The sequence below is a fragment of the Pipistrellus kuhlii genome, unplaced genomic scaffold (assembly GCF_014108245.1).
Source record: "Pipistrellus kuhlii isolate mPipKuh1 unplaced genomic scaffold, mPipKuh1.p scaffold_m20_p_4, whole genome shotgun sequence".
In the NCBI taxonomy this organism is placed as follows: domain Eukaryota; kingdom Metazoa; phylum Chordata; class Mammalia; order Chiroptera; family Vespertilionidae; genus Pipistrellus; species Pipistrellus kuhlii.
In genome coordinates, this window is record NW_023425540.1 from 34,675,397 (window position 1) to 34,686,416 (window position 11,020).

The window sequence follows — 11,020 nt, forward strand, 5'->3', positions numbered from 1 at the left end:
TCTCCCAGACTTGAAGGAGTGGCCTCATCTAAGAGATGGACCTTCCTGTCACCCCTGCCCTGGCTCCTGATGCCTCTGGAACCATTTGGTTGTCTGAGCAGCCTATTTTCTTTCATGGTGGCTGTAGTGGCTGCAGTAGTACCTGTGTGCAAAGACTTGTCCTGCCGGTGTCCCCTCTAGATTTAGGCTGGGAAGCCTGACCCTCAGGCAGCAGCTTTCAACACAAGCCTACGTCCTATGGCCACCAGACCAGGAGATCTGGAGGTCTCTCTTGCGCAACGATCACAAAAATAGGGGCTCTATATGAGTCTGTCAATTCCTTTCTCACCACACCTAGGCGGAGAGAGGGGGCAAAAGTGAGTCCCAGTGTATTCTACAGGGCCCTGCATGGGTGGCCACAGGCCAAAGCTCCTGGACAAGCAAACAGGCCAAGGATTCAAAAAAGATTGGGGTGTAATTCAGCCTGCCTGTGCAGCACCCTGGCTACCCATAGGACCTAGAGGGAGGGAGAGAGAGAGAAGATGGTGCCCTTTGAGGGGGGAATGGAGCCTGGGGCTTCAGAAAGGAAGAGAGCACGGCACGGTGGCTCCTAAGTCCTAGGGTACAGACAACACCCCTCAGCACCCCTGGAGAGTTTCCCTACACACCGTGGCCCTCTGGCGGGCCAGCGCTCTGGCAGCAAATTTTGTCCAGTGCTTTGCAGGCTGCGCCTCTGCGCTGGCCGGGCAGTGGCCGCGGGCCCTTTAAGCGCCGTGGCGCCTCCCCGCCTGGGGGGCTCCTGGGCGCCCCTGAGCCCCTGCCCGCTGCTCTCCAGCCAGGTGTTCGGGGCGCCTCTCGCAGGTGCAGCGGGAAGAGTTGAGGTGCCCCACGTGGGAAGAATTCGAATTTCTCACTCCTGAGGGGGGACTGCAGGTTGGTGAAGCCCCCTCGTCCTCCTGTGAGTCCGTGGGCACCAGGGCTGGGGTCTCAGCCTCTCCCACCTCGGAGGTGAGGCCCAGGCCTCGTCCCTTCTTCCCTGAAATGGCTCCAGGCCGTGCAGATGCAGGGCGGCGCCTCCTGGGTCGCTTCCGCTTCATTTCCTGACCCACCATGCGCTCCTTCCCCCTCCCAGCCTGCACACAGGGCTCTCCAGTGGTCGGCAAACGCATTAGTCCACAGAGCCAAATATCAACAGTACAACGATTGAAATTTCTTCGGAGAGCCAAAATTTTTAAACTTAAATTTCTTCTAACACCACTTACTCAAAATAGATTCGCTCAGGCCGTGGTATTTTGTGGAAGAGCCATTCTCAAGGGGCCGAAAAGCTGCATATGGCTCAAGAGCTGCAGTTTGCCGACCAAGGGACTGGGAGAATGGAACACAAAAAAACCACAATGAAAAGGGAGTAGAGGAGACACACTAAGGGAGATTCCAGAATAACCTGAGGATTATCACCAGACTTCTCCATGTTCTTATCTAACTACCTCCTCTAAACCAAGTGTGAGAGAGGCAGTGAAAAGATCATTGAAAAAGGCTAGACAGCCTGAGCTTTGCTTGCTGACCCCTCCTCCGGGCCTCAAGGCTGCGCAGGCAGGTGAGCGTGGGTGGAAGGGACCACAGGCAACACTTGGAGTAAGTAGAATGGCTTGGACTTGTACGATCCTGCAACCTTGCTTCGGACCTAAGTTTACTTATCTGTGAAATGGGGTAATCATAACGGCCATGCCTGGCGGGGTGAGAACTCAGTGCCTTAAGCCCCATACAGTGAATGCCATATGCTAACCCCTCTAGAAATGACAGCAGCAGTTATGTGCTGGTGGTGGGGGTAGGAAGCAGGTAAGCTGGGGCATGACTTGAGTGTTTCACAGCCCATTGTCCTTGCCCTGGGACACGTCCACGATCCAAGCCTGCTCTGTTGCTGTGCTCAGGGTAAGCGCGTCATGACAGGGACTGAAGGAGGGGATGAGTGGACGAGAGCGAGTCTGGAAATTTGAGATCACAGAGGCTGCAGAACTAGACCTAGAACCCTGATCCCGTTTCCATGGCATTCTTGGCCTCTGGTTTGTGAATTCAAAGCAATCCCTTCAAGTTGATGATTGAATTTCATTTTGGGTGAAGTGACTTGAAGGGGGACCACGGATCAATAGTTTTGTAGAGGCTTCATGGCTGAGAAACTTCAACATGCCCTTAATTGAATCCTACTTGTGGGCCTATCATAAAACGCTTTGGAAAGCAGAAAGTCAGGAGCTGTAGACGCTGCTGGCAGCCAAGAGTCTCCTGCAGACAACTGCCTGGGGCAAAGAATGAACGTGGTGAGAAAATAGGATTATACTTCCTTTGCTAATTTCACTGGATGCTATAGTTCTACTAGAGAACTGGCCCTCGTTTCTGCAAGAACTCTCAGCCCCCACGTCTTCTAGTGACCCCTCTTTTATTCATAAGCCTGTGCTCCCCTACAGGTCCCTGGCTTACTTGGCTCTGCCCCTGGGCCCTCCGGGGATAAGTTGTCCAGTGTTCTCAGGCTCCACTGAATGAATTCCAGTCACCGAGGAAGGTTAGGGAAAGTCCACTCGTTCAGAGACACATTGAGTGTCCTATTTTACATCATAAAAGGGTTCTACTTTTTCTATTAAAATATGTTTTTTACTTACTCAAGAGTTTGTCTAAGTTCTTTCCCTCTCCCTTCTCAGATGGTTTTGGGTCTTTTGCCTATTCAAAAGGAAAGAAGCAGTGAAGGGGAAGGGAGTTAGAACTCTGATGAGTTGTTTACTTCTTATACCAACCTAAGTTAAACATTTAATGACAGAATCCAGTATGGACTGAGTTGCCATTTGGGAGTAAATGCTTGGCTTCATTTTTCTATGCTTTTTTGACCACGACTCCCCCCAACCACCCCGATGCCATGTATAATGTCTGAGCAGGTTTTCTGGATCGATGTCAGTGCTTATTTTTATAACCTCTTATATAACAGCTACAGATATAAACATAAACATGGCTCGCATCAAGGAGAGCATCTATGTAGGCCGCAGAGCTAAAACAGGCCCTCAGAAATGTGCTTGACATTTCCTTTGGCAGCAGTCACGGGCTCCTTGGAAAGCCTTGGTCCTCCTCTCTGCGGCTGGCAAAGTCTCATTTGGGTAAGACGGGTGGCAGGTGCCAGCAAAGGACAATAGGCCTTTAATTAAGGGCTGGAGAGAGCCAGAAGTCAGGAAACGACCTCCTAATGAGTTTCTTTTTCCTCCTGGCATTTCTCCTAACTTCCCTACAAACAATCACGGCATGCTCCATCAAGGTAACTGTGGTCATTAATCTTTTGTAGCACAGGAATTTCTTGTAACATAAAGGTAGTAATAGCATTTCTTTGTGTGTGTAATACCTTGAAAAATCAGTGTTAATGCGTATTCCTGGTTTGAACAGTGGATTTCACTAGGGCGATGCTGAATGTGATCCCACAACTTGTTCCCTCCATGCAGATAGCTTCTGTGCAAAGTTGTCATTATTTCTGACATTAGAATTAATGTCAACGTATTTTGGTAATGGCCGTAGTTTCAGTCACTTCCTTTGAGGGAGATTTCGAATGCAAGAGACTGAGCCTGCTAAGCATCGTTGCTATGGAGGCTGTATGAGCGTTGGATTAATTAAGGCCTTAGCAGATGTTGTGAAGTGTGCAGAATGCCCTGTTTTCTGCGAGTCATGAAAGAGAGTCCGTGTATATGTGAGAGAGAAAAAAATATTGAGACAATCAGAGACAAAGAAGTCAGACAGATGTGCTTGACACTGGACATGTAATATTTCCCCCAGTAAGAATAACTGCTGATAACTCTCTAACACTTCTCCATTTTCTCCTCCACCCATGGCCGACAGAATGATTGCTAGAAATGCCCAAGCAATCCATCCATTCTGCCCTTTTTGTCTGACTTATAAGAGGCAAAGGGATATGCAAAAGCATGCTCTTGGATCAGTGGGTTGTCTGAACACTCTAAAACAAAACTGAACTGTGTGAGTGTTTTTTAAACTACCTGGCAAGGAGACCAAGTTTGCAGAGTGGAGCTATATTTGTTGTCCAACCTGCCGGGGTTATTGTCATTACTGACTTGGTAGCCAAGATAGAAATTGGATTTGGGTTGTTTTTCCACTGCCCAATGCTGTGGAGAAATTATCATAGGAATACTTTCAGGATTAGAAAATAAATGACATAGCAATCTAGATCAGATTTTATTTGGAGAACATGTCATTGTTTTATCCAATAGTTAGAAATAAATTTGTTGGTTTTTAGCACACTGCATTTCTATTTTCACCTGAATGATATTAATATTAGGTTTAGGTCTAAGTTCAGCAAATTAGTTTCCATTTGACTCCTGCTTAGTGGCCACAGTGAGGAGTGTCCCCATGTTGCCTCTTCCTGATAGACAGGAAGGAGTTAATGGGTTGAAATCATACGAAGACTTTTCTGCTGGACTGGCAGCAGTTTGACACTTAGAACTGGTAGCCTTTGAAACGTGATCCTTTTTTCTTTGTCTCACATCTGTGGAAGCAGTGTTGTCTGAAAATGGGGAATCAGAAAGCATTACAGAGGTACTTTGTTTCCTGGGGACCGTCTCCTTGTGGCCTAAGTCAGCCTCTTCCCACCCTTAGACCCCGGAGGTGAGTCAGAATAGAATGATGTAATGAGGAATTGCATAGCCTGAGAGGGAGAGATGGGATAGAGATGAGAGAGAGCTAGAGTTAGAGATATAGATACAGATGCAGATACAGAAACAGACACAGACAGAGCTATCAACCAAAGCTTGTTAATTGATTGTACACATATGCCCCTAAGAAGTAAGACATCTTCCCCCATTCCCCAAAAATGTCTTCCCAGTCTTACCATGCCACTGTTTACAGCCTGGCTCAGGTATGAATGGGGCTTTTTTTTTTTTTTTTTCCTTCCTTTTACTGCTATATCTGGGAGGTCAGTCAGACACCTTGCACATGTGTGCTACTGGGAGCTATAGAGATAGGGGAAGCGGGACAAATTGGATCAGTGTGAATTTATCACCGCCTGGGGGGGAAAACTCAAGTTAGAATCTTCATTTCTGCATTGTTTTCTCCAGATGTGACCTGTATTTCACTCATCCTCAAGCTTGATTGTTAAATCTGTTGTATTTTCCACTCTTTCAATTTGAGGATAATCTCTATTTATCTCATGGTAGAAAGCCCTTACTGAGGCCACAGAAATAGAAAGGATTAGTATTTGCCCTTTGAATCGATGGTTTATTTCTATCTCTCTGGTCACTAATAAGAAAAATGACTTTTTAAAAATATTTTTTCTTTTCCCCAAGACATAAAAGTAAAGGGGAAATTATATTCTGGGTCATTTGTTTACTGAAGAAGATATTGGGATGAGAGAAAAACAAAACAAAACAAAAAAAAAAACACCCCAGAGTGGCTTGATGCCATTTGAGGGACATCTGTTAAGTGTCTTAATAAAAGAGCAACAGTGGAAACCAGGAAACAAATGAATAAAAATAGAGCGACTTTAGGAATTAATTCAAGGGGAAAATCTACTTTTCCTCTAAATCGGCAAATTTTGAGAAAGTATTTTATTCTTTTTTAAGTGTTAGTATGTCTTCTTTCTTTGTGTGTGTCTGCATATGTTTGTGTACACACATGCTATTTGTGGTCATTTTAATACAGGGTGGAGCAAAAGTAGGTATCAGTTCATATGGAAAATAACACAATACTTAATGAGAATTCAAGAATAAACTCTCAAAAAAAAAAAAAAAAAAAAGAAGCCGAAACCGGTTTGGCTCAGTGGTAGAGAGGTCTGCAGATGAAAGGTCCCAGGTTCGATTCCGGTCAGGGGCATGTACGTTAGTTGCGGGCACATCCCCGGTAGAGGGTGCGCAAGAGGCAGCTGGTCGACGTTTCTAGCTCTCTATCTCTCTCCCTTCCTCTCTGTAAAAAATTAATAAAATATATTAAAAAGAAAAAGAATAAACTGTTTCATATACGAGTATTATAAACCTAGTTTTGCCCCACCCTTTATACTTGCTGCTCGAGCAACAAACTTTACTACTTCCCTTCTATTGTGTCTTTCCAGGTGTTAATATAACGCCAAAAGAACCCAATTGTTACCATGCTAAAGACACAACCCACAACCCCAGCAAGCCATGAAGACAAGTAGGAAGCATAGAGACAGAGTGTACTGTTTTTCCTACTGAGCCACTAGTGAGTGGCCCAGAATTTAGGTCCTCTTATTCATCCAACGATGAACCATACATCACTATAAAATCAGTGAATATTTGCTATGTCCAGGACTCTGTTTGATTTGGGGGCCTAAGATATCACTCCTAAGACACCTACCCTCCAGAAGGTCACCATTTTTTTGAGTCAGTCAAGACCACCATCAGCAGTGAAAGAGCTATATAGTTCAAGCAGCATCACCAAGTAGTAAAGCCCAACAATGAAATGAGAAGGCAAGCATAGAGTGTTAGGAGTTAAAATTAGTGGGGAGAACTCTGAGAGTGAGGACAGACTTTGTGGCTGGCAAGTAATTTGGATTGTTTTTTGTCCAGTATGAAGATTTTAAAATTTTTGTTTTAATCCTTGTATCACAGGGGCAGACCAGGCCTCAGGAGGTGTTTGGAAATGTGTGTAGGGTTTCTGTTGTTGTTGTCATGATAACTGAGAAGAATTGCTGGCATTCAGTGAAGAGGAGGAGTAGGGAAGCTAAAGATCCTGCAATGGGTGGGATAGTCCCATCCGAAACAGTTGTCACACTCCAAAGCTCACTGAGAAACACTGATCAAATTCCAGCTTTTAGAGTATATTACTTATTCACTACATGAATTCAGAGGTTGGAAAGCATCTATAAACCTTTCATACATTTTGAAAAGTGACTATTTATAAATACTAATAATTTGGTGTCTTGCTCTTTAACTATAGTTCAGATTTCTAAGAAGACTTTCATAAAAATTCAAAGAGGAGTCTTAATGCATGCATTCTTAGAGAAACAATTTCCATAACATTGTCAACCAAAAAAATGATAGACCAACACAAAACCGCAGTTAATGAGGCTCTGACATTTTTATAAAACACGTTCTAACTTTAGCTGATTTAAATTAAAAAGCCCAGCAGTGTAGCAGAGAGCTGATTGATTTGGAAGGCATGGGAATGAGATAATGAGGGCTCTGCTGTGCTCTTCATGGTGAGGGGTAATAAATGATCTATTCCTGGCCAAAAGCAAAGAAGACGAGGCACTTTCTATATTTGAACTACAAAAATTTGCATTGCATTGAGACTAAAAGGTATCAAATACTGCCTTTCTTCTGCTCATATTTTCATATTAGTCTTGATAATGAACAGGAAAAGGACCCTGATAGGCATTTCATGTGCCAAAGCCAGTAATGGTTGCTTTCTTAAATTTCCTAATATGCATTAGACATACAAGCCTTATAGACCGACAAGCAAAAATTGATTCTATAAGTGGGTTGGTCCTGCCTTGACCTGTCAAATGTGGGAGGTTTGAAAAACTCAGGTCAGAAAGTTAAACCTATCTGCCTTCATCTTGAAATGTATCATCCGTTTTGGGAAGAGTGTTGACTTTGCATTGTCATGAGGGGCAACATAATAAGAAAACTGTGAGTAGGAAGACACAATAACTGATAACAGGGCCTGAGCCCTTCTTCATTAAACAAAACTCTCATTCTTCAGTTTTCCCCATCCATAAAATGGTCCAATTGTAAAGTTCACCCTCTCCGTGGACAATTAATGAAGTAAGATGTAATGGACTTTAACTCAAGGATCAACCCCAAGATACTTTTAAATGCTTGGAATGAAACCTCTCCAGGGACATTAATCTGGAAGGTAGTTTGACAGAGCCTTCTGGTAGCCCAGTAAGAATTAACCAGGCAAGAGAACCCTTCATTTTCTTTCAGAAAAACTAGATGCTCATTTTCTTTGTTAGATGGATATAAAAGCACAAAAGGGCTCTTCTAAGAGTCACATCAATAGATACAAAATTTGGTCACAATGAGGTCTATCCTTTTTACCAGGTTCCATTCATTGGTCCAAAATAACTTCAGTTTTGACTCTTGTTTAGAACTCATTGCCTCTCAAAATCAGAGTGGGAACAAAATATTGGGCCCCCAAATATACTTCCTGGTGCTTCTCTTGACAGGATATACTGCTCCTGAAAATGTAAAAAATTATCTTCCCATTAAAAACCTGCAGTATTGATAATGGCATAAATGAGTAAAGCAAAATAGTCCCTTTGGTCCTTGAAATGTGATGCATATTATCCTAATTAGACATTATTTATTTTTTTAAATTAATTGATTTTAGAGAGGAAGGGAGAGAGAGAGATAAAAACATCAACGCTGAGAGAGACTCATAGTTTGGCTGTCTTCTGCATGCACCAGGATCAAGCCCACAGCCAGGCATGTGCCCTGACTGGGAATAAAACCATGACCTCTGGTTCATAGGTTGATGCTCTACTTCTGAGTCACACTGGCCAGACCTAATTAGACATTTTTAAACAGTTTAATGTGGAGTAAATCTTGGAGTATTTATATTAATTTGTTCCACGTTGAAATACTTAGTTATCATTTTTTTAAAAGTATTTCTTAAGTTGGTTGCAGTTAAACTGTGTCTGAAAATAAACTCTCCTTGATTTTCCCTGTGGGATTCATCAGGAGATAGACTTTCCGGCAGCTTAATGAAAGACAAGGGTCCATCAACATTGTTTAAGGAACTGTAGGACCTGTGCTAATTGCCAGAGGCTCTTCATGCTGGTTGGCAGACTTGTGAAGCCCACCTTGGCACAACTGTCCCACCCTTTGCTCCAACCCTGCTTATAAATGGAGAAAGGGCTTTGGAGGGGAAGGGGTGGAGGGATGGGAGATAGGGGTAAACTGTGAAATTCTAACAACTGTGAGGCACAAGCCGGCTAATGGAATCATCTGGGCAACATCAGGTTACATATTAGCATCTAGGAATGGCTGATATAATTCCAGTTTACAGAGCACTTCATTGCTGGCCCTAGTCATATAGAGTGTTAGGGTTTATGCTACCAGTGGAGGCATTTCACCTCCAATACATTCAGCTGAGTTTATATTGAAGTTCCAAAGTACTCCTCCAGGGGAAGCAATCTGAAATTACAACTAAGTATTAGGAATGCAGAGAAATAATTTATAGTTAACTCATCCCAAAGTCATTAGATCAGTGGGAATGTGCCAGACAGAGTCCTAGCCTTGTAGAAAAAAATTTAACTACATAATTTTCTCTACTTCATAGACATAGCTCAAGTAGGATACGATAGCAACAAGGGCCTTAACAGATCTCAGGTGAATTTGCAAAATGCAATATGGAGTAGTGGTTTTGAGCCTGGGCTACTGATTATTACTATTAAGACCTTAAGTGTTTTACTAATCTTTCTGGGTCTCAGTTTTTTATTTGTTAGTTAGGGTTAATAATATTGTGTACCTCATAAGGTTATTTTGTGGCATATATAAAGCTCTTAGAGAAATTTACCTGATACATATAAAACCCTCAGTAAACCTCAATAACTATATTAATAGCTATTGTTAGAGCTTACTTTTAGATACTACATTTGTATGATAGCATTCACTAATCACACTACTCCTTTGAAATAAATATCTGATTCACTTCTAGAGGTCCCTTTAGCTGAGAGTTGAGAAGTGGATTGCAGACCATTTATTAATTCTCACATCATTAAGAAATAGTAAGAGAGTACAATATTTCTAAGAAACTACCAGCATTCTGTACTAGTATAAGCCACTTTCCCACAGTGGAAAAAAAAGAGGTTCTTCTAAAAGCAACACTGTTAGAGATGGGGAAATATACTGGATCATCATTAGCTGGCTAGTTCTCTGGGCTTTCATAGTTCTTTTTCAGCTTGTTTCATGAACTTAGTGACTTCATCTGGGAAGGGCTGATGACTAATTTACCACCCCCAAGAAGGAAGGATAAAGCAATGACAGTAATGAGTTACTTAAATACAGTAGTCTCACCTTATCCACAGGGCATACATTCCAAGATCCCTAGTGGGTGCCTGAAACTGAGGACAGTACTGAACACATACACACACATACACACACACACACCCTTGCGCCCACGTATGTGCCCACATTATGTTTTCTCCTATACATAGGTCTCTTGGTAAAACTTAATTTAACCATGGTAAATGACAACAATAAAATAGAATAATTATAACAATATATTGTAAAAAATTATGTGAATGTGGCTTCTCCCTCTAAAAATATTCTATTGTGATACACACACCTTTTTATTTAAATGAAGCATTTTATGGACTCTCAGCATCCAAATTGTCAGCATCTCTAGTCTTGCACTTTGGGGTCATTATTAAGTAAAATAAAGATTCTAGAACACAAACACTGCAATATCAAGACGGTTGATCTGATAACCAAGATGGCTCCTAAGTGGCTGATGGGCAGGAAGTGTATATACAGTATAGATACACTGAACAAAGGGATGATTCATATCCCATGTGGGATGGAGCAGAACAGCATGAGATTTCATCATGCTATTCAGAACATTATGCAATTTAAAACGTATGAATTATTTATTTCTGTAATTCTTCATTTAATATTTTTGTATCCAAGCTAACCCCAGGTAACTGAAATGGCAGAAAGGGAAACCACGGATAAGGGACACTACTGAATAACTTTCTTGGTTTTTTACTCAGGAACTTTGGCTAGAGTTAACACAAAAATCCCATAGAACAAAAAGAAATGACATTTGCCAGTGCTTTAATAAAAGCTACTTTTTGGGCAAGATGCTAATTTTAATAGGAAGATAACCTTTTTGTCCCAGTATAGTACATGTAATCAATAGGAGTGGGAAACTGGTTAATTGTTTAATACACAACATTTCCAAGACTATTTCGTTTTCACTCTGTTTCCCTGAGCCAAAATTAATATATCCCAGAATAGACTAGGAGAGGAAGGAGTCACATCCTAAGGTTGGGGACTTCTGTATGTCTTATATTTGGCTGTCATAGGAATTCCCATTGGTTCTG